The sequence below is a fragment of the Meleagris gallopavo genome, chromosome 25 (genome assembly GCF_905368555.1).
Source record: "Meleagris gallopavo chromosome 25, MGAL_WU_HG_1.1, whole genome shotgun sequence".
Lineage (NCBI taxonomy): Eukaryota > Metazoa > Chordata > Aves > Galliformes > Phasianidae > Meleagris > Meleagris gallopavo.
In genome coordinates this window covers 1,091,048-1,114,315 of record NC_139428.1, presented here as the reverse complement: position 1 = coordinate 1,114,315, position 23,268 = coordinate 1,091,048, and positions in this window count along the sequence as shown.

Here is a 23,268-nt window from a genome sequence, read left to right as displayed (position 1 = left end):
TTGGGGAACTCTGATGCTATGCAGTTTTGTTCCAAGTTCCTGGTGCTGGAGCAGTGCTGAAGGGTTTGGGGAGTGCCCTGGGGAGCTGAGGGAGAGGATGTGACCCTCACAGCCGTAGGTCAGGGACTCTCAGAGCACTTTGCTGCTGTTCTGAGCCCCAGATGCACTGGGGAGGTTGTAGACAGACAAACAGGTCTGGCCCATCTCACCTCATTGCCTTGCTCATGCATGGGGCTGGGCAGGGAGTCAAGGAGCTTTAAGGAAATGCAAGAAATGTTTTTGTGCTTTCTCTGCACTGCAGCTCTGCTTTCTTCCAGCTTGATTGTTACTGTGAAATGTGAAAAGAATGAAATGGTCTTTCCTTTGCTCCAGACCCGTGAGAAAACTGTGCAGATGTGGTCAGCTGAGAGCAGCCGCTGGGGCTGTGTGTCCCTGACTGCCCTGCTTCTAACTGCCAGTCCATCATCCTGGGAAGCGTGGTGGTAAAGAGGAAAAGGCGTCCAGACTTAATGCCCAGATTTAAATTTCAAATGCTCCAAGAGAATGCATCACTGAACTCTTGTCAGATGGGGAAGCTGAGGCACAGGGTGCACAGGGACATTCCTGGGTGTTTCCTGCTGCTGGAGATGCCTTGGGCTGGAGGGATGGACTGACTCTGGCATTTTCCATGGGATCCCACCTTCCTGGGAGCCCGATATGGCCATTCTGCTGTTCGAAAATGCAGCCACCAAATTCAGAGAGAATTGTGCTTTTCCTATGGAGAAGCCATGTTCTGATCTTTCTGGCAGTGGGCAGCTGAGTTGGAAACAGAGGTTAACTCTGTGCCATGGGTTCTGAACTGGGAAATAGAAGTCAGCCTTGAGCTTTGCAAGCTCCATCGTTTGTGTGGTAATCTCAAGGCTGGGTTGGGGGGTATCCCCAGCATTGCTGTCCCAGGCCACGGGGGCTTCTAAAATTGTAGTGTAGAAGTGCTAAGTGTTTCTTCACTGCATCTGACAACTGCCAGGAACTTCACTTCCTGGTATGCTTGCAGAAATGGTCAGGGTGATGTTGAGGGAAATTGTCCCTAGGAGCACAAGTGAATGCACAAGATCTTTCCTGTAATATTTTGGAAATCAATTTCAGTTCGGATATCCAAAAAAATGTGAATGAGGAGGGGAGCAAGAAGCTGTTGGGGAAGTAGAAGTCCCCAAAGACCTGAGGAGAGGACAGCACAAGACCCACATTTGTGCTTAGAGAAGGAAGAAAGGCTCCTCAGAGGAGGGGACATCCCTCAGTGCTCTTGCAGATCATCTCAGAACCCCTTCAGGACAATGATGAAGTGTATCCTCAGCCCAGCCATTCTCCCGTTGGCAGGGTGAGCACCAGGCAGCACAGCTTGTCATCACCTCCCCAGGAGAGCATTGCGGGTGCACAGGGCAGGATGGCTCCTCGGGCTGAATGATGCATTGCCCTGAGCTGCTCCTCTGCGAGGAGTCAAGAGACATGGTGAGCTGCTCCCAGGGAGAAGCTGTGAAATTCTCCTCCCGGGGTCTGAGCAGAGCTGCCCAGCAGCAGGAGAAACCTGCATCTGCTGGGCGTTATATCAGTGGGAGAGGAAGGGCTGGAAGGGAGCTGCTCCAAGTTCTTATCTTTGCTTTGCTGGTGATTGAACATTGTATTTTGCCATCTGTAAAACAGGAAGAAAAAAAATAAAAATCATCCTCCCTTCCCTCCTGGAGGCTTCGTGAGGATTCATACATTTATGTCAGAGCAAAAGCATCCAAACCTGGCTCGGCACAACCCCGCCGGTTCCCCGGGATGCTGCAATCCCCTCCTGGTGGTACCACGGGGTGAGCAGCCAGCAGGGCAGGGCTGTCTGCTGGGGCCAGCGGGGCTGCTGGCTCTGGGACCCTCATGTGCACATCCCTTTGCACACATCCAGCACCCACCCAGGGCTGTGCAGCGTGCGGGCAGCCATCACCCTGTGCTGGGTGCGCACAGACCCGTGCAGGACGTGCCCGGTGCCGCTTCACCCCTCTGCCAGGAGCTGAGCGAGCAGAACACTGAGATCCTCAGCATCCGCAAGGAAAGCTCCCTGCTCCCTCCCTTCCTCGACAGCAGCTGTGACAAACATGCCACCATCCCTCCCGCGTCCCCCAGAGCCTGTGCTCTGCCTGCTGAGCCCCATTAGGCAGTGCAGGGCTGGAAACACGCTCCGCTCCCCACCGGCTGCAGGACCCCCCCTGTGCCTGCCGAGGGGACCGTGGCTGCGGATGGCTGCTGCCTGCTTAGCTCTGCGTGCCCGGTCGATGTCCCGCGGTCACCTGCAGAAGAAGGGAGCAACCACCACGCAGGGCTGTCTGCACGCGGAGCAGAACAGCCTCCTGCCGAGCAAAGTGGGGATGGAAATTAATTGAATGCTGCAGGAGCCCCTCCGTGCTGCCCCAGTTTCCCAGTCCCAGGCTGGCACGAGGCGCCCGGCACCCCAGAGCCCCATCCCAACCTCCCAAATTTCCACCCGTCGGAGGAGGGTTTTGAAGTTGGTTCAGAGAGACGCTGTGTCTCAGACCTTCTCTCAGGGCCTTATTAAAATGCAGACTGCAAATTCAGATACTGTAAACAAGGTCACTGGAGAATGAAGATCAACAGAGTGCAAGCACAAGGAATGCAGAGCATTAATATTCTGATGTGTGAGCCCGTCCTAAATATTTTATCAGGCTAAGCTTTTTTGTATTGAGGCATCCTTCCCCTGCTCTTCCTCCTCCTCTTCTGCCTGCTTCACGTCCTTTTCTCTCGCGTTCACAAAAAGCACTTTGTATTTCGGCTGAGCCTTGAAATGTATGCAAACCTCCCGCTCCCCCCCGCCGCCAAAGCCCTCGCCCTATTCCAGGCGGAGGGGGAGAGCTCTCCTAACGGGCTTTCTTTTGTTTCTGTCAACGTCTCACTTAGGCGGAGGGCACGGAGAAGGAGCCGACCGTTCTGACGCTGCCGGCATCTGATCGCAGAAATGGGGGATTCCCTCCCACCTCTGCGGCTCCGCAGAGCATCGCCGCGTCCCGCACGAGTGTATGTGGTGCGCTGGGGAAGGGAAGCAGAGCATCCCTATGGGTTGGTGGCACCAAAAGGTGCTCCGATTGGTTTCAGAGCAGCCAGCTCAGGGCCGTTGGAGTTTGCCCAGAGCTCAGGATGAAAATGATGTGGTCAGCGAGGAGAGGTGAATCCAACCCAGAAGCAGGCTGCTTCCCGGCCCTGAGATACACACACTGAGCGTGAGGTTGGATTTCTGAGATGCTCCCATGCACAAACACAAATGTTACCACACAGCCCTGACAGATGCTGAAATAAATCTGTAACTTTTGGGTTTCTTTCTCCCTTTTATCTTTATTTGGAGAATCTTAGAAGCGTCTGTGCAGTGGCGATGGTAATATCTTCCTCTAAATGAAGGGCTAAGTTGGGAAATCTGGGTCCTACTTCTGGACTGGGGGACAATCCTGGAGGCCATCCTGTGCTGCCCTGGCCTGGGTGTGCTGGATGCTGGATACAACCATCCAAACATTGCCCAGAGCTTCAGGGAAATGCTTGCTCCTCCTGCAGTCCCAGATCTGAGCACTTACCCCCACGCAGCTGCAGGCAGCACAGCATCCTCCCCGCTGACCACGATCCCCCAGCTTCAGTCTTTTGGGAAATAGCACTCATCCAATTAACAATGCTCAGCAAGGGGCACAGCCCAATGCATCCCAAGGAAGGAACAGCAGAGGGTTGGGGTGAACAGTTAGGGAATAGGCAGTTGAATGGGAATTATTCATGCCAGCTGTATTGCAGGCTCTTGCAAATACCAAACGTGCTCCAGAAAATGAGGGCATTTATGTAATGACATCTCGTTAAAAAAATAATCATAAGAAATTGATTATTAATAAAATATTGAGAGATAATTAAGTTTTTTTTTCTTTTTTTTTTTCTTTTCTCTCAGTGGAAGGTTCCAGAAAAGGGACCACTGCTCCTTTTCAACTTCAACTCCGGCATCTAAAGGACTTGAAAGGGAATCATGTGCATCACCCAGAGAAATCTGGCCTGAGATGAACATTTAAATGCATCATGAATTAATGGGTGAGCTTCCTAGTAGGTGAAGCGCTGGAGTCTATACAAATTGACGTTTTTTGATCATAAATAATAGCCTAGATCTGCAACTGCTGTATAATTGTCAGCTCTTGGATCTGCAACCATTTCACCGTTGTGCAGAGAGGATTTACTTTCTTTCTGCATTTTTATTGCAAAGCTAATGATGTCCTCTGTACAGCGAGGATGGATCCAAGCTGGAGCCAGCATTGGGCCTCTCCTGCACTGCTGGAGGGTTTTGCTTTTCCTCCTCACTGCTGAGCATTGGGGGAAGCAGAGGAGAGCCCCCGAATGAGGCTGTGACATAGGGAGGAAATGAAGGAGGGAGATCTGTCTGCATGACACATGTTATCTCACCAGAGCAAGCTGCAGCTGAGCCAAGATGACATCCTGCTTCTGCCTTGTACTGGGTGCTGGTCCCCAGCCCTGTCCCCGTGGCCAGGATCAGCCTATGGAATTGCTCAGCCCGTAGGGTTGCTCACCCCACAGAGTGAAGTGAGCATCCATCGAAGTGCTCATGCCATGGAGATGCTCTGCCCATAGAGGTGCTCAGCCCATAGGGATGCTCAGCCCACGGATTTGCTCAGCCCACGGCTGCTGGGAGGACTGGGGTGGCTGTGCCCTGGGCTGCAGGGTTGTATGGTGCAGCTCCATGCTCAGGAGGCTTTCTGGCAGCAAGGATAAAGGATGGAGGGGGATGCGTTCTCTGGATCTTCATGTCCCCTGAGGTCCCTAACACCTGGAGACCTCGTGAAAAGCACGGCTGCTCCGACAGCGTGGACAGAAATGTAGGTGAGGCCATCACTCTCCAACACACGTCAGCTTGGACCCTGCCTGGAGCCCAAGACACTGCACCAAAGCAAAGGAAAAGCAAACCATGGGATGCCGGCTGCTGTGTCCCCACATCCCTCAGGCTGCTTCAGGCCTGTGTGGCTGCAGCTGAGGCTCTTGGCACACCAACAGAAGGGGAACACCCTGACGTGTTTCCACTGCTTCTTGGCACCACGTGCTGGAAAGGCCATCGCACGGCTCCTCGCTGCACTCCGGCCCCGCAGCTCAGCTGGGAGACCCAGGGGAATGGAGACATTTATACAGTGCATTGACTGCCCTATGCTTTCTTCTCTTTTGAAATATAGCAGCTTATTGATTTATATTTAAAAGGGATGAATGCAGCATATATCAGTATATTAGACACACTCCACACAAACAGAAAGGGCACCCCTGCCTTCCCGCTCCAGCGATCCATCACCGGCACGGCTCTCCTGGGGCAACATGGGGAGAGGGCACTTCTCCTCTGTGTGGCTTCCTGAGGGAGTTCCCCAGCATGGGTTGAGGTGATGGGGCGCCTCCAGACTCTGAGCATTGCTGTACTATCATCCTCTGCAAGCACTTCCCCCCTGAACACCGGAGCTGTCACGGTGTGGGGAAGTGGAGGCTCACGAGAGGTGCTCAGCACAGGGGGCTGCTGGGGGTGGGCAGCAGAGCTCAGCCCCAAGAACCAGGTCTGTGCTCCAGCCCTCTGCTGCGTGGGGCTTTGCAAAGCTTTTGGCATTAAGAAGAGAGAGAGGTTCTCCCTCCCCAGCCAGCCACAGTGGGGGGACAGGAGCTTGCTAGAGGGCAACTCCCATCTCCTAGGACTGGCATCAAAGCAAGCGAAGCCCAGAGCTCCCTGAGTGCCAGAGGCAAAGGGAACTTCCTTACCCCCCTGGCAGTGCATGAACACAACCTGGCAGCACTGCACGCAATAATCCTCCCACTTCCCTTGATGGCACAGCAGGAGCAGCTCCGTTCCTCTCGCTGTAAGCCAGCCCAGGGCATGGAGAGGGGGGCTGCAGAGCCCCTCCTCACCCAGAGAGAGGGATCTCGGGCACTGAGTGAAACCTGCAGCATTCCTCCTGACTTATGAGTGTTTCTGTTGGCTCTTGCTCGCTCTGGGTTTCCATTAGCAGCACGAGTGGACTAGTCCATCCATCACATTTGCCAGCCAGAGAAATGACAGCGGGGCCATACGAATCTATGCTGGCACATTAGCATTCGGGATAGATAAGGGCAGTGCTGATCTGCTGGGAGGGCAGCGGAGTGCACCAGGCAGAAAAGGTGTCAAAGCGCTGTGCTCACGGACTGAGCTGGACCTGAGTCAAACCCGGGCTGCTGTCCTCATACAAGGCAGTCTGTCTTTGATATAATGTCCCCCTGAGATATGATATACACCTGTGATTATCCTGACTTGCAATCCCATGTCCCTGCACTGCCCTGCGCTGGCTCCATGAGCTGCAGTGTTATTTATCTAGCAATAAATGGCCTTCTGTCTGCAGAACGAGGGCTTCAGCTAGGGAAGTAATGGGCAGCTCCAGCTCAGCTGGAGATGTGCCCAGAGGTGAAATCTGATTGGGAAGGCTCTGTCCTGCTGCTGGAGCGAGACAGCCCTTGAGCTGCTTGCCATGGTGGGGCAGGGAGCTGCCAGCAGGCAGCATCGCATGCGGGTGCTCACTGTGGCTTCTTCCCATGGCCAACTCATGGGAAGAAGGGCAGGTCCATGCGTAGGCAGCTTAGAAGGATCCATCCCCTTGTTGCTTCTCCTGATGCCCACACTCCTGCCCCAAGCTGTGCATCCTGATAATGCCTGCTTCTCTTCTGCTCTGGGGGGACAGTTCCTGCCCATCCTATTACATCTCACAGTGGTTTACTTTGCACTAAGTCTGCAGAGACATCCTGCTAGCATCTGGCCATGGGTGCATCCTCCTCATCCAAGGAGCTCACTTCTGGGAATGAAAGGGTTAATAAACCATACAGTTAGACAAGGGGCAAAGAGAGGCATAATGTGATCCATGTGAAAGCAGAGCAGCACATGGAAGAAAGGGGTGCAAAGACCCTCATTGCCAGGGATAGAGTGCCAGCCCTGCCAGCAAGTGCTGCAGAGCCTGGGTGCCCTCGGGGGACAGCAGAGGCAGCCTTCCAACACAGACAGCTGAAGTCTGACTCTCAGCTGTGTGGCATCAGTGATAGCCCAGCCTGTGCAGGGGGAATATCAACAGCAACCCCTTTTTGTAACGTGCCTTGGGATCCGTCTGTGGCAGGATGCTGCAGGGAAAGCAGGCACAGAAATATCATCGTTAGCATCGTTATTATTATCATCAGAACTCCCCTGCAGCTGGCGGTGGCTGCACAGCGAAACCATCCAGAGCTGCTCTGGTAGCATCTTCCTCCACCCTCCCCAACTCCCCACGGCTTCGAGTAGGCAGAAATTGTCCCCCCCAGAACAGCTCTCTTTTCTGAGCGTTGATTTCTCTTTAGTTAATTAAACGCTTTCAGTTCGAGTTGCCGCTTTCCTGCACACTCCGTGCAAAAAGGCAATCAGTTCTTATTTATTTATTTATTGAGAGGGGGATAAAATTACATTTATTCTGTATCTCACGGGGAAAAAGAGGTCCATGTTTTAAGCAGGTCCACAACCAGAGGAGAATCACCTGTTTCCATCCCCCTCAATGCTGTGCTACGGGAGAAGAGGCAGGGTTGGCCCCAGATCCCCATTTACGGTCACTTCTACTGACACTATCACCATTACGGGCATCAAGGTGATAATTACCTCCCGTGGCATGGAGAGGGTTAATTACCCTGTGGCTGTTCAGTGCTGTGAATAGGTAAGAAGCCGTCTAAGCGCAGAGCATTATGATTAATAATATCCAGCCTGCTAAAGCAAAGTGCTTAGAAGGATTCCGAAAGGATTATTCATTTATATGAATACAGAGGATATCTACAGTTACATTAAATGGGATAAAAATCTGCAGGGGACCTAAGCCCTCACGCTTCAGGACATAAAGCAGCCATTAGCTGCCTGGGCTGGGAAGGAAGCTCTCTCCAAACACTTTAGCATAGTGTCACAGTGCTCAGCAGGAGACCCTCGTCTTCCTCAGGAGCATCTCCCCAGCCTGGCCATGCAGAGCTGGAACTGAGCCTGGGCTGCCTGGCAGCTCACAATGCCTCGTGTGGCTTCAGTGCTCTATTTTCTGGCTCCTGTGCTCATGCTCATGCCTGCAGAGCAGGGCTGGCTGCCCAGGCAGCGATGGGTCTCTGGATGGGATTTTGAAGGCATCTGCAAGCTGTTGTGCTCAGGTTTGCAAAGGAATAGCTGCACACTTTGCAGGTGATTGCTGGCTTGGTGCTCATCTTGCTGGGGCATTGGCTGAGCAGAGCACTCAAACAAATCATGGGACATATCTTCTGCCCTCTGGGCACATCTTCCACCCACATCTTGGATCAGACCTCAGCTTTCGCTGCAGGACTGCCAGGATATCAGCCAGAAATTGAAGTGGAAAGAGCTGTAGATTGAGGAGATCTTCAACTACCCAAGCAACTCCATTGGAAGATACTAGCTAGCTGGAAGCAGAACAGAACAGAACAGAACAGAATAGAATAGAATAGAATAGAATAGAATAGAATAGAATAGAACAGAATAGAACAGAATAGAACCACTATGGTTGGAAAGAACACTAAGGTCATCACATCCAACCTCCAACCACCAGCTCATGCCTGTGGTCACTCCAGGCCACGTCATTCAGTGTGACATCCATCCTTTCCTTGGACACCTCCAGGGATGGTGATGCTTTCAGAAGCTGTGCCTTGCTCAGGAGCGTTCAGTGCCTCTGCACTCTTCTTTCTTTTTGCTGGAGATGAAACCTGCTGAAGGTGCAACCGGCAGAAGAATGCCATAATTGCTCTTTTTGTGGTGGTTTTGGTCTCGGTGGTAAGAAAATATTCCAGACATGATCTTGGAGCATGCTGAGAAGTTAAGAATTGCAAGAAATTAAACTCAGGAAATGCAGAAAAAATCATAATGCAGGAAATTAAAAGGCAGTAAATTCAAAACCGAGACAAGTTTTCATACAGCGTGCGGTTAATCTGTGGAACTTATTGCCACAAGACATTAAAAGAGGTTGGATGTGCCTACAAACACTGTCAGCAGCAGTTACTATGAGCACTTTCACCCCCTTTCTGCACTGCACAGGCTGACCAATCTTGCTCTTGTGGTGAGAAAAGAGCTTCTTCAGGAGGAGTGAGAGGGCAGTGCTGACTGACCGTGTTAAGAATTAATGAAACCCTGTATCCAATACCTTCACTCCCAGATGTGGTGCCCCGTGTCCCTGCTGGGATCCAGGAGATGTGCTCTGTGCATGGCCTCTGCCCGCTTGCCTGGAGGAGCACTGTGGATCTGGAGGCTCCTGGACAAGGGTGGGGTGATCAGCTGCAGCTCTTTGGCTGGACGGGCTGGAAGCAGTCCTCTGAGCTCACCGTGTTCAGCCCAGCACTGTTGTCTTTGATCTCCAGCAGTTTCATGAAGAGTTGCTCTCATGCAGAAGCCCACGGCAGTATCCTGGGATGCCCTGTTTTTCTCCAGACCCTTTAAATCACTCTACGTCCCTCATTACCAGCGTTGGGTCATGGTGCTTGGGATGACCCTCAAGAGCTGGGTGAACTACGAGCCCTTCTGCTGCAGCCAGATGTGATGATTTGCCCACATCCTGGTGCCACCAACAAACTGCCCCATCTGTGCCTTCCCTCTTTTGCAGGTGAAGGGTTCAGCAGTGGCTCAGTGCCTTGGGCTGGGTGCCTCAAGTCCATAGGGCTCCCAGAGAAAGCTCACAGCATGCCCACCCCTTTCCTTCACACCAGGCTCATCACAACAACGGAGGCTTCTTCCTTTGCTGAGAAAGAGCCAAAAGCAATTTGTGTCATCTCATAATGCGTGCTCTAATACGTTACATTGGATCCAATTAGGTAATGGCAGCCCCAGCAACAGAGGTGGGGGTTGTCAGGATTCATCCTGGTTTGGGCAACGCTGTCGGCATTGATCCTAATGAACGCCAGACAGAGGGGTGTCCCCCGAGCCGTGCTTTGTGATACTGGAGCAGCTCAGGACTGGTTAATGTGCACTTAACACAAAGTGCTACCTGAGAAAGATGCTCAGCTAGAGGGAGCCGACATGGTGCAGTGTAATTTATGCCTTTAGAATAGGATCCTCCATGGGCATTACAACAGCACGCTCAGAAAGGACTCAGCTGCACGCTGAAGAAGAAAGGGAGGCTTAAAGTGAAGATTTAAAGACACGGATGGAACATCTACAAAGAAGGGGAACACACGCCCTCCAGCTGCGGAGGAAGGCAGAAGGGAGGTTGAGATAAAAGAGGAGCTTTGATCTTCCTCAATCCATCGAGCTTCGATCAGCTGTGTCCTGCTGTGCTGGGACTGGCCGAGGGCTGGCGTGCGACCGCCTCGATGAAAGCTCCTCGTTCCCATCCCATCCCACCCCCGGCTCCCTCTGCTCCTCCAGGTGCTGCCATGCCCCAGACCCCCCGCAGGACCCTGCTCTTCAGCCCTTCACACCGCTGTGCTGGGGCTTTGTGCAGGAGCTCTGTACAAGGGTAAAAGCGGCAGTTTTCCCGTGCCAGAAGCTCAGGCTGGGCTAGCTGGACTCTCTCATTGCTGGTTTGCAGCAATTTGAATCCACTTGAATATCCATGATGTGTTGCTGCAGTATCCACAGAAGTCGAAGAACACAGGAAAGGCAAAATGTACCCCGAGACCCAGGGTGTCTGCACAAGGACTGAGGAAATGCTGCCTTGAGCATTGTGGCCCAGCATAATAGAAATGCATTTTGGGCCCATGTTCCTGCACTGGCTGCCTATGATGAACTTAGGGCAAAATTTTATCACTGGCATTGCAAGGAGGAGAGCCAGATCTCCCATTATCCCAGCGTGCTGACCCAAGGTGCTCACAGCAGCCCCAGCTCCCTGTAAGACTGCAAGGGCTCCAAGGAAGCTGCTGGGAAGTGTCAAGGCCAATGGAGAACCCAGCAAGACATCACAAGCATCAGCAGAAGAGGCAGTGATTGAAGGTGTTTTGCAATGGCTTTGCAATGTTTTCCTTGACTTCTGGTGATGCAGTGCCTGTCCAGCCCTGTGGTGCAGATAGCACCAAATCCACAACTGCTCTTCAGTGCCTGTTGCTACAGTGAATGAATGCATGAAACACGCACAATTCTGGGAGGTTCTTGCACCCATGGACACACCTTGCCTTGAGCAAGGCAAGATCCTGTGATGTCCTTCTAGCTGTATTTCACATTTATTGCACACAAGGAATCATAGACTGGCTTGGGTTAGAAAGGATCTCAAGGATCATCAAGTTCCAGCCACCAGGGTTCCAAACCCAGGCAAGGTTGCCAACCACGAGATCAAGCACTAGATCAGATTGCTCACAGTCCCATCCAACCTGGCCTTGAACTCCTCCGTGAGCAGGACAACGAGGGACAACCTGCCTGCCCCCCCAGGTTCAGCACCCTTTGCTGGGTCCCCCCGCTGCCCCATCCTCCCCACCTGGCACAAAGCAGCTGCTCACGGCCGGAGTAGCTCAGCCGTGCTTCACAATCCTCTTTGCAATTTCATTCATTTCAAAGCTCCCTGTTACCAGTTCCAGCCCTTAATCTCCCACTCCATAAATCAATCAGCAAGGGAGCTGGCGAGCAGAGGCAATCAGCTCCTCTCGCCCTGGCGGCTCATGCCAAGGGCTGAGGGCTGCAGGGTTCCTTTGCCCCCTGCCCCAGTGTGCAAGCCAAGAATTGACAGCAGGGCATTGTTTAGATTTGTGCCAAGGTGTTTTTGACGAGGCTGGTGGACTCCCAGCTGGGAAGGGCAATTATCCCTGCTAATAAAGCAGGGATGCTGGCACGGAGGGGATGCTCCGGATGCGAAGCAGCACAGAGCCCAGCAGCAGGCAGGTGAGCGGGGCAGAAATTGCATGCCACCTCTTGGCTCTGCGCCCTGCGTGCCTCACATGCTGATGCAGCAAGCAGCCATTTATCCACAGAAATTAGGAGTGGGAAAGCTGTTTGGCTGGAGAGCGGACAAATTCATTTCTTTTTTTTTCTTTTGCCTTAGAATTCCAGGGTCTGCATTTTTTGGAGGCTGTTTTTTTCCTCCACCGGGAGTGGAGATGAATGAATTTTGCTTCCTGCAAGTTTTCTGTGGTGGAAACGCAAGTTTGTCAGCTCTGTTTTGTAAAATTATGGTGATTTTGCCTAATCTTTTTCATTTTTTGGGGAGGAAAAAGCATGTGAAAAGACTCAAAATGGCCAGTTTTGACAGGTTCAAGACAAAATGTTTTGATTTTATGGCTCTGAAACGTTCTTCAGTTTCAAAACTCTCCTTCGTTTAATTTTGAAAAATCCAGAAGCTTGATTGAAGCAAAGTATTCTGGGACTGTCAGATGAAATGTTGACTCCAAACCCTTTAAAAATCAATTTGACAATAAGTTGGAAAACCTCAATCTCTCTTCCAAGCTTGGATAGCACTAAAGGAAGCAAACAAATAAATGCACAGTTTGCAAATGAGCTGAAAGGAATTTCTGTGCTTTTAGAACTAGTTCATCTTCAAGGCTTTTCAAAAAAAAAAAAAAATAATAATAATAATAATTAAAGGTGGGGTGAGGGGCAAACCTCCTTTCAAATCCAAGGAACTGGATTTGGCCCTTGCAAAGGGAGGTGGCTGTATGCTAAATAGCAAAACCTTTGCGATGGAAGTTGTGGATGATGAACAAACCAGAGGCTGTCGTGGTGTGGCTGCCAGCCCTGAAGCAGCTCCTGGCTCCAGGAGCAGGGAAATACCGGCTTGCAGCAGGGACATGGCATTACCTTTGGCCATGGCTTACTGAGGCAGTCACTGAACTCCCTGCCCGTGCCAGAGCTCTGTGTGTTTAAAAGCTTGGTGACGAGCTTGGAAATCATCAGGAAATAACTGAAGGGCTGTTCTCGAATGCTGGAAACTTGTTGTGAGCTGGGAGAGGAGTGCAAGGTGTGAGCATCCCTACTAAATCCAAGGCAGCATTAATAAGTGACTCATCTGAGTGTAGAAGTGCCTTTTGGAGGAGGAGATGCTGAGCAGCCAGCTGGCTTGCAGACAACAGCAGGCTAGCAGCTAGCAGCTGGAGGGTACAGCCAGGCAAACTGGGAGCTGAGCACCAGTGCCAGCAGCCAGAGAGCCAAACCCCTCCAACAGCTTGCTCTGGCGTGTGGTGGAGGCTCCATCACTCACGGCTGTTCATCCACTTGGATCTGCTGTCATCAAGCAGAAACTCTGGGCTTGACAGTGCTCAAGTTCTCCCTCCCAGCCTGAAAATAAAATCACAACATCTTTGCAGCGCCCTTTGGTTTAATCTTTGGAAAGGAGAGACCAGGAAGGCTGATTTCCACAACACAGGCACAGCACCTGTGTTGAAGAAGGTCCCTACCTTGCCTGGCTTCCCAGCAGCCTCCAACAGGAGCCACGAAGAAAAGCAAATACAGTGGATCATTCCCAGCCCCTAAATGACTGCCAGACAAATCCTTCCACCCAGGAATGCCATTGTCTCTGTGGTGAAGTCATCCATCCATCCATCCATCCATCCATCCATCCATCCATCCATCCATCCATCCGTCCATCTCTTCATCCATCCATCCATCCACCCTACAGTTGTAACCCACATGTCTGCCCAGTCTGTCTCCAGCACATCCTCGTGCACAGACTCTGTTTATATGAAGCTGTCCCAGTGCCCTCTGCTTTGATTTCTCCAACTCATGGTTGAGCTAATGGTTCCCAGACCCCATGAAATGGATTGCCCCAGATTCTCTCTTAGCATCAATTTTGCTTTTTGCAATAATATTTACAGCCAGAAATTGGAGATACTGAATTATTTTGGTAGTAAGGACAGGGGCCAATTGTGAAGAGTCATGCAAAGACTTAGTGATAGCCAGTGACTGGTGACAAAATGGTAGGTAGAATTCAGTGTAGGTAAATGTACATGGAAAAAGACCATCTTAATTTTATGAATTAAATAAAGCACTGTGAACTGCCTGTCACTGCTGAAGAACGAGATCTTGGTGTTATCATATATACTTCTTTGAAAATATCAGCTCTGCGCTCGTGTTAGAAAAAGCAAATCAAGTGATAGGAATTATTAGGAAAGGAACAAAGATCAGAAGTGTGAGGACCAGGAACTGTCAGAGGGCTCTGCCTTCAAGCCTGGGCTGATCTGGTCCCACCTCCAGAAGGATGTGAATGTGTTTGATAGGAGCCCACCAGTTCTGGGTGGCTCTCCACAGTGCTGAGAGTCACCACCTTGCATCAAAGAGAAGGAGGTGGCACTACGCAGTGTGAATGAAAACTGTGCAGCTCTGCAGACTCATTTAAAGAGGGAAATCCATTGAGGGCTGCTAGATTCCAAGGTTCCCCTGGGTTAGGAGCCTTTGGGAGGGACACATCAGGAGAGGTCCAGGGATGGAGTGTGGTCAGAGGATGCCCTGGTCCAGTCTCTCTGGGTGGCCAGGCAGCATGCTTTGGATCTCCAGTACCCCCAGTTCACAGCCAGGTCCCATTTGGATCTTTTATCAGTGCCACCCATCCTCCCCATTTCTCTTCAGTCCAATGTTGTGTTTTAGGATGTTCTAGCCTGGCAGCACCCCTGGCCTAAGGCTGGTGAGCTCAGAATGCTCCAATCTGCAGTGCCGTGGGGACAGATGGAATCCGGCAGCACTTTGTGCCTCTGTGCTTTTTTCTCCCACCCCATTCCAGGCTTTGTGATGGGTTTGCTGCCAGGCTGGAGGTACCACGGTGCTTCCCACCCTCCCCAGCTGCGGGCAGACTGCGCAGCAGCACTGATAATAACAGGAGATCCCCATGGCCTGGAACAGCCTGTGAGGGAGCTGCAGAGCCTGGTTCATCCCTGCAGAAAGGCTGAGCGTGGTCCCCAGAGCTCCACTGCCCCCGGGGCACTCCACAATCTCCTGCCTGCAAGAAGCAGATGTGTGCCAGCTCCACGCCTTCCCTTTGCCCGTGGTGTCCTCTCGGCCACACGGCTCCATCTGTACCCAAGGCAGGATTTCAAGTGTAAAATTAAAAAAAAAATGCCTTTGGGTGTTTTTTGTTTTTTTTTTTTTCTCAAAGATTTTCTTTCCAGTCACCTTTTTTATTCTGAAGTACTTAAACACCCCGCTTTCGAAATCCTTATTACCCTGACTCAAAGACTCAGCTTTAAGTAGTGCTTTGAATTAAGGTTCTCAAATATGCATTCAATTTCAGTTTAAAAGGGGTAGTTAATGTATGTTACATAAATAGCTATTATTAAATACGTTCACTGAAGATTAACAACTGCTGTGCGTAATGGATACGTGTCTAACTACTATGATATATACTGAATTTCCCTATTATATAGCTGCTGGATGTGTGTCTGCTAGAACAGAGCAAAAATTCACAGTGAATAATTTAGTAGATGAATTTAGCCTCTCTTTCTGTCTGCGAAACCGCATGGCATCCTCCAACACATTCATCATACCAGCCTGATCCTGCCCGTTGTTCCTGCCCAGGCTTTGCTGTGCTGGGCTCAGGTGGATGCTCCAGGGGAAATGGAGGGCTGCTCCTCCCGGCTGTGTTCCCCATGTCCCAGCCCTAGGGATGCCCTGCTGGGGTTGCCCTCCAGCACAAAGCCATGCTCTGACCCTGGATGCAGTCCTGGCTGCCTGTGCCACTGCACTCAGCTGGGTTTGTGCTCCTGGGGAGCTGAAGGGAGCAAAGTCCTTCTGTGCAGCAGTGCTGAAGAATGTCCTTGGAGCACAGCTCTGGGCCAGCACTGCTGGGCTGAGCTCAGGACGGCAGCAGGTCCCTCTGAGTGGGACACTGCATGGCCATTCTATGGGACCTGTGTCTGCTGCAGGACTCCTCTGTGTGGCCAGGTGAGTCAGCTCCTTTCTCCAGCATCTGGCACCATGTGCCAATGAGCAACGCTGTCCTAAACTGGAAAACAGGTGTCTCTAGGGCAGATGTTCTGCAGGGAGACAAGGAACCCATCGCTACAGCCAGCCCACGTGCCTGCTCCTTTGGCAGGACAGCATAGATCCACGGAATGCCCTCAGCTTCGGGCAGACCCAGATGCACCAGGCCTGCAGCACATGGGTCAGGGGAGCCAGAAGCATTGATTCAGGGGATGGGCATTTTCCCTTTCTCATATGGCAACTGCAGACCTCCAGCTCTGCCTGCTGAGCTCCCCTCTGACAGCAGCAGGTGCTGCAGGGCCCTCGTGGCTGATTTAGCAGAGAAATCAGCTCCTTCTCTCTCTCAGCACATCCTTGCCTTGTTGCTCTCTCTTGATGCTGTGTAATTTTTCCCTTTCCTGCACTCCACAGCTACCTTCATCTCATCTAAAGCTCATCAAAGGGTGGAAGGGGGGAGGCAGGCTGGGAGGTTGTCTGACACTTTCTAAAGCATCTCGTAGAGATGCCACAGCTCCTTACTGGGAACACAACGTGCCCACCAGGTCTGTGTTGTGTCTTCCAAGCAGAGCAGGGGAAATTAAGTCCCCTTCCCCTGCCCAGTTCCCAAAATACAATGAAAACTAAAAGGAAGATTTAGGATGAAAATAACCGGCTGAGGCATGTCCTCTGTGCTAGGAAGATCAAGTGCTAATGATGGTTCTGGCACGTTGGTGACAGTTTTGTCTGTTGTATGTATATATATTTTAACTGTGAGACCACATGGGAGGCTCTTTATGCAGTCGAAGTGCCTTTGACAGCCGCTGAGAACACATTGGCTCCTTTCTGCTGGCAAAGGACTCATCCCATTAAAGGCTGTCTATAAAGGGAAGGGAAATGACAAGGGTGCTTGGGAGGGAGCGAGGCAGCAGGAGGAGACAGGAGCTGCCACCACCAATGTCATTACCAAGAATGAGAAGGAGCTTTTGCATAAATGCACCATGTGTTTTCATTAGTGGTGGCGGGGAATGTGCTGCTCTGAAGACAGCATTTATTCCACTGAAGGGAAAACAGATACTCTGCATCTGTCACATGCATCCCCATGGCCTTGGCCTGGGAGCACCACTGCCATGAGCTTTGTGCATCCCCAGAGCACCCCCAGCCAGGAATGGGTTCTTGTTCCTATCTCAGCTCCAGGTCCTCTCTTCTCCTGGGTCAGCTTCCAGCTGCCTAGGGTTGCCATTGCTACCACGTTAATAAGTCTTATTTAAATGTTAAAACATCAGCGCACTTGTGGAAAATGACATTTAAGGTCTGCTTTGGTGGAGTTCAGGTCATTCTGGCCACCTCCTGCCCCCTACATGCCTGGTTCTGATTCAATGGCAGAATGTTCCTCTCTGCCCAGTGAAAATGTGTGAGGCAGTGCTGCTCATCAGCCCTGCTTCTTTTATTCTGGGTTTTAACCTTTCTCCTGATTTTGCTGAGCAAAGGGGCTGCGTTGTGCCCAGCGGTGACACATCACCCGATCCCCCCACCAAAGCTTGGTCACAAAGCAGCATGCATTGGGTCTCACCTGTTTGCTCCCAGAGCTCCCTCTGCACTTCCCAAACATGTCCTTAAGCCAAGGCAAGGGCTGCTGTCAGTGAGTGTGCCAAGGGTCTGAGCGGATGGAGCAGGATGGAGAGCTGGTGCTGCGGGTGCTGGGAGCAGGCAGCAGGCTAGCAGCGCCCTATGTGCCCAATGCTGCCCAAATGAAGCTTCTTTTTGATTTATAAATGATGGGTTGAGCAGAAATACCCCCAAACACCCACAGACTGCACTTCCCAGACTTTCCAGGAACTGGGAGAAGCCATCTCTTTGGATCAGCATCACCTCATTCACCTATGTAAAAAGAAATAAGACTGACGTGCTCTGAAACCTCCTCCATCAGGCTCAGGGTTTGCTCACCAGCCAGGAGTGCAGAGCACGATTCCCACTCCTGGAAGCAAAAGGTCCCCAGCACTCTGCAGTGTTCCCCAGCTGCTCAGCACTGCCCTACCATCCTCCTCTATGTGCACCTCCTGTGGCTGTGGTTTCCTCATTCCTGAGGTGCTTTGGAAGCTGTGGGCTTCCATCTCAGCCCCTCCTCCACAGATCGGCTGCAATTTCCAAAGCTGATTAGAGAAGGCAAATGAATTCTTTCATTAGAAGGAGCATTGTTATAATTAGGGGAGAAATTTTGTGCTGATGCCTTTTAGGAAGGGAGAGAAAAAACACCTCTGCTTGATGCGGCTTTAAGGCCTCTTTATTTGAAAGATAGCAATGTATTTATATATATTTATATGTTTGCTGGCCATGCTGAGACACTGCAGTTTGTTAACACAAATAAAAATCATCATTATCATAATTCGTTGCAAAAAAAAAAAAAAAAAAAAAATTAAAAAATTCCAGAGGTCATGGAGATATTTTGTGAGATGTGGGTGAATCGAAGCAAATTGTGTTTTCAGCAGCTGGCATTTCCAGCTCCTGCACAGCACCCAGTGTTAGGCTGGGGGAAGAGATAAATAGAGAGGCAGAAAGATAAATGGAGAGCACCAGATAGACGGGTTTGTGTAGCATTTCCATGTATCACTGTTGGGTGACACGGTGTGAGTTATCTCTGTCATTACAGCCCTGCAGATTGCTCCCAGGACCTGCGTGCAGCACCTGCCTGGAGATGCCCATCCCTGCTGCAGGGGAAGGTGGAAGACAGCAGGATTCAGGCTTTCTGCATGCTGCTGGTTGGCTGGGAATCCCTCCTGCTCTTGGTGACACAGGGTGATCATGGCAGCTTCCAGCTGCCACGTCTGGTTCCTCTCTTGCCCATCAGGAAGAGGTGGTGTGATTGGATTTGGGGCTCTCCATATGGGTAAGTCCAGATGTTACACACCCTGTATGGGCTGCGAAGAACAGGGAGAAGGCCTTCAAATAGTGAGATTCCTTGAAGAAAGTTTTTTTCCCAATGCCCCTGATGTAGTGGGAGCTGCAGGGTTGTACAGAGGCCTCTGCACCCGGGGCAGCCCTGGCATTGGATTGGGATGGTAAAACCACCTCACTAAACCAGCTGCGCAGACAGACCCATGAATTCATGGCAGAAACTGCTCCCAGCTTCTGGTTCTGAAGACTGAAAATCTTCCTTCATCGATACATATTGATGCATTGGAAGTGGATCCTCTCTGGCCAGGGTCAAATTGGTGAGCAAGCAGAGCAGATTGGGGTCTGCAGGGAAACAAGTCATCTCACCCCAGCATTGCCTAGGGGAGAGGGAAGTCGTGGCTGTGAAAACCAAAGGGGCTGCTGCAATCAATCAAGCTCCTGTCCCTTTGCTCTTCCCTTCGGAGGGGTTGGAGTCTGATACTTCATCTGAAGGCTGTTTCTCTCTCTTCAGAATCTATAAATTGCTCTCCCCCGGGGATGTCGAACACGAGCTTTCTGCCTTCCTGCAGGACAGCTGCAGAGCTGGGATGTTGCTGAAAGCTTTGCTCCACTCTAAGCTACCTGGTGTGTCTGCACACGTTGGGTTTGCTTTTGCTAAACAGGTCTGTTTCCATGTTTTGGTGGCTGAGATGTACCAAGAATGCCCTATCATTTATTATTTTCAGTACTTGGCAGCGTATTATTGCTTATGAGAGCATCAGCACTGGGAGCCTGGGGATGTTCTGACAGAGAAGTTTTACTGAATCTACCTGAATCTGCCTCATCCACGAACCGTGTCTGTCACAGAAGTGTAACAGCACTTCTCACATCCTGGGTTTAATCTGGCTGATCTGGGAGATGAGAAAAAGTGTTTCTCTTTCTCCTTTCCCCCTGGCGCTGGGTTGAGATCAGGACCACCACAGTTCTGTCCTGCAAAGAAGGTGCTTGGGGGGTTGCAGCCCTTGCGCAGTGCTCCGTCTCCGTCCATTGGGACGAAGCAGTGCAGCAATGCCAGCAGATCCATTTCTTTGCAATGCTCCTTTAAAAAGGTGCAGATAAATGCTGAGCAGTCAAGGGGAAAATAAAAGCAGTGGCACAGCAATTGACATCTGGGGCTAAGAGCAGCTTGCTCCATTGCTCCAAACCAAACAGACCTGCGTCCTCAGACCCAGGGTGCCAACATCTACCTGGTCCCCAGCTGCACACAGGGCAGCTGTGCACGTGGTGGGATGGAGCACCCTGGGGAGCTCCAGCACAGCTTCCTGTAGACCCAGATCCAAGAAGCAACCAGATGAGTTTCTCTGCTGCTCCCGGGCTTTGCAAAGTTAACAGGATGTTTTTGCTGGAACGTTGGACTGTTCTGAACTGCTGAGACATTCCCGGGATTTCTGCAGGGCTGGAGAGGGACACAATCCCTTCCCCAGGACGATGCTGGCTGTAGTTGTTCTGCCAGGCCATGAGGCCAAGCAGTGAGTCTGCTTGGCGAGAAGTACTGCAGATATCTCCCACAGCTCCTCACACACCCACTTCCCCAGCAAGTCCAGAGGAGCCTTCCTGGCTCTGATCAAGCCTCCAAACCCTGAACCTTGGCTGGTCCCGCAGCACTCATGTTGCATAAACTCCCAATGCGATACGGTGTCGCGTTCTCCATCCTGTCTGCTTTTTGTCCTGGGCAGTCCATGCAGATGCTCTGCACCCAGCCCCGTGCACTCCGTCTCCTCGTCTCGGGGGTGAAACACCTCCTCCTCACCCTGGACTCTGCTCTGCGCACCCTTCAAATCAGCAGCCCTTGCAGCTGTCCCAAGGACAGGGAGGCAGAGCTCCTGTTCCTGCTGGCTGTCATTGCAGAGCCCCGTGCCAGCAGCCACACGGAGGAGCTGCCACCGCAGCCAGCGGGTCAAATCCTTCCAGGAAAATGTAATCACTTCCAACGAGCTGAAAAGCAATTTAGACGAGAGCTTTGTGGCTAAAGATCAGCGGGCCCAGAGACCATGTGTGCTCAGCAGCTCTCCCCAGCCTGGCACAGAGCAGGGAAGCTGGCAGCTCCCGCCGTCCTGCTGCTCGCCTGGAGCTGCTCCATGCCAGGAGAGGAGAGCAGAGCACGTCTGAGCCAGGCTATGCACAGACCTGCAGGCTGTCAGGATGGCCTGGATGCATGGGGCTGCGAGCCAGGGGACATTTTGGTACTGGGGGATCTGAATGACCTTCTTATGATCCTGTGTGTTGGAGCCAGGAGCTAGCTGTCTCTCTGAAACCCTGGAGCAGCCACGGATTTGTGGAATCATAGGATCATGAAGGTTGGTAAAGAACTCTCGGATACTCAGGTCCCACCCCACCCCCACATGCCCAGTGCCCACATCCTTCAGTGCCACATCTCTGTGGCTCAGTGACACCTCCAGGGACGGTGACCCCAGCACTCTCTGTTCAGCTGTGCCAATGCATCACTGCTCTTTTGGAGAAGGATTCGTTCCTAATATCCAACCTGACCATCCCCCCTGGCACAACATGAGACCACCACATCTCATCATATTGCCATTACTGGGAGCAGAGGCTGACCCTCCCTTGCCATATCCTCTCTTCAGGCAGCTGCAGAGATCGATGAGGTCTCCCCTGAGCTCCTTTTTCCAGGAGGTGTTCAGCTGCTGACAGCATCCTCTGACCTCTGACAGTCATTTCTGGGAGCCCTGCAGCCCACGTGTGCCATCAGAGACGTTTGCCCATCGCTGCCAGCTGCCTCCTGCCCCACTCCGTGCTCCAATCCATCTGCTCCAGGCCTGGAAAGAGGAAAGTTTTGCAGCATTGGCCAAGTGATGACTGCAGCTGATGCAGAAGAGACTGCGTTTCCTCTTGTGTCATCCCGAGTTGAGGTGATAGGAAGTGCTGCTCTCAGATTTCACAAAGGTATTCAGCCTCTCCTGAAAAGCCAAAACCTTCAAGACGTCCCTGAGCTGAGCCTCCCTTCCAAGTCCGATTTCCAAGTATTTATCTTTTTGAAATGTTTAATTATAATTAGCTTAAATTTCAAAACAAGGGGTCGACTGAACTGGAAAATAGATTTTTTTTCCTCTCCTTTGAGAATGTCAAAACACTTCATTTTGACAAATTTAGAACTCCTTCCAGATTTTTTCTGACTCAAGAAATTAATCAAAACTGACCTTCTCTTGAAATAAGCGTTGGTTAAAAAAAAAAATAAAAAATCAGCATTTTCCAATGGAAAAAATATTCATCCAAAAACTCCTACCACATTTCCGTCCTGACTTCTTGTCTATGCGCCTCTCCTGTGCTGCTTTCCCATAACTAAGGTCCCTTGCTGGATTCATTAAAATGGGCAAAGAGACAACGTCAGGAGCAGCTCCAGCCTCAGCAAGAAACTGTTGAGCAAGAAAATGTTTTGAACATTTTGCTCTGCTCTGCGTCTGCAAGTCTGAGGTTGAGCAGACGTCAAGGTGTGGTGTCCATAGGGAACACCTTCCATGCTGCAGCCTGGGACCCCTGACATCCCCACCTCCACCCAGTGTGCATTCTTTCTTCTTTTGCCTCTCCCCTATGAATTGACTTCAGCTACCGAACCTATAAATACAAATTTATTGTTGGTGCCATCCAGGAGCTGCTTCAAACAGATCCTGACACCTTGCTGAGCCCTCACTTGAGCAGTTCACCTGGGATGAGAGTCTGATCCAAGATGCACCTGTGTGCATCTGGAATAATTTCAGTGGTGGAGTATGTCGAAAAGCTCAGCTTTCTGTAGGATTTATTTATACTGAGACTGAAATTAGGTCACTGATACAAGCAAGCAAAACTCTGTAGCAAGTTTGGTGCAAAGTCATTGACAAAACGAGCTGAGAAGAGGCCACAGAGATGGTGTGGCATGGGGTGACCTTTGATCTTGGTGATTCATCTTTTGTGGTGTGGTCTTGCACCACAGAGCAGACACAGGGTGACACAAAGGAAGGAGACCAATGCTGGATGTGGTACTGCCAGGGGTGACTTGGGAACCCACACCTCCCAGCACAGCTTTCCTCCAAACAAGGTGGCCTCACCTACGCTTTCCACAGGGCAGGAGCCTCCTCCAAGATGTGTTTGGGAGGACACCGGTCAGAGTCAGGACATCATCTGAATCCAGGAACCTGCTGGATCCAAGACGCCAATCAGATCCAAGGCACCAACCACACTCAAGACACCAACCAATTGGATCCAGCAAAGCCATGTGTTGCTGGACCAATGATTTAACCTGCTGGGTGGTGGAGGACGAGTGTTGCAGCCCGTGCCCAAGCCATCATTGTTTTACCTGTATAGAGCACATGGACACAGAGGACTGTGGCAGCAGGACTGAGGTTTTATGATTGCCAGTGCTGCTGAAACATGAGATTTATTTCCTCTGAATCCAGTGCCCAGTGCTAGCCTGAGCAGGATGACAGTGACTTACTGCCAAACTACGCCCGTCTCTGCTGTCCGTGATCAAAGAA